The sequence below is a fragment of the Myotis brandtii genome, unplaced genomic scaffold, assembly GCF_000412655.1.
Source record: "Myotis brandtii unplaced genomic scaffold, ASM41265v1 scaffold193, whole genome shotgun sequence".
In the NCBI taxonomy this organism is placed as follows: Eukaryota; Metazoa; Chordata; class Mammalia; order Chiroptera; family Vespertilionidae; genus Myotis; species Myotis brandtii.
In genome coordinates, this window is record NW_005357191.1 from 1,384,989 (window position 1) to 1,385,760 (window position 772).

The window sequence follows — 772 nt, forward strand, 5'->3', positions numbered from 1 at the left end:
ACATCTCCTACTGGGGATGTGCCCGCAACCCAGGTACATGCCCCTGACCGGAATCGAACCTGGGACCTTTCAGTCCGCAGGCCGATGCTCTATCCACTGAGTCAAACCGGTTTCGGCTACAGTTCCATATTTAGCTTATTGAGGAAACTCCATATTGGCTGCACCAGTCTGCATTCCCACCAGCACTAGGGTTTTCTTTTCTCCACATCCTTGCCAGCACTTGTCATTTGTTGACGGTAGCCATTCTGACTTGTGTGAGGTGATAGCTCACTGTCATTTTAATTTGCATCTCTCTGATGATCAGTGTTTTGAGAATTTTTTTCATATGTCTTTTGGCCATCTGTATGTCCTTTTTGGAGAAGTGTCTATTTAGGTCTTTTGCCCATTTTTTTTATTGGATTGTTTAACCTTCCTTTGTTGAGTTGTATGAGTTCCCTATAAATGTTGGAGATTAAACCCTTATTAGAGATCACATTGCCAAATATGTTCTCCCATGCAGTAGGCTCTCTTGTTGCTTTGTTTACGGTTTCTTTTACTGTGCAGAAGCTTTTTATTTTGGTGTAGTCCCATTTGTTTATGTTCTCCTTAGTTTCCTTTGCCCTGGGAGATATATCTGTAAAGATATTGCTGTGAGATATGTCTGATATTTTGCTGCCTATGATTTCTTCTAGGTTTCCCGACTTACATTTAGGTCTTTTATCCATTTTTAGTTTATTCTTTTTTAAAAATATATTTTTATTGATTTCAGAGAGGAAGGGAGAGGGAGAGAGAC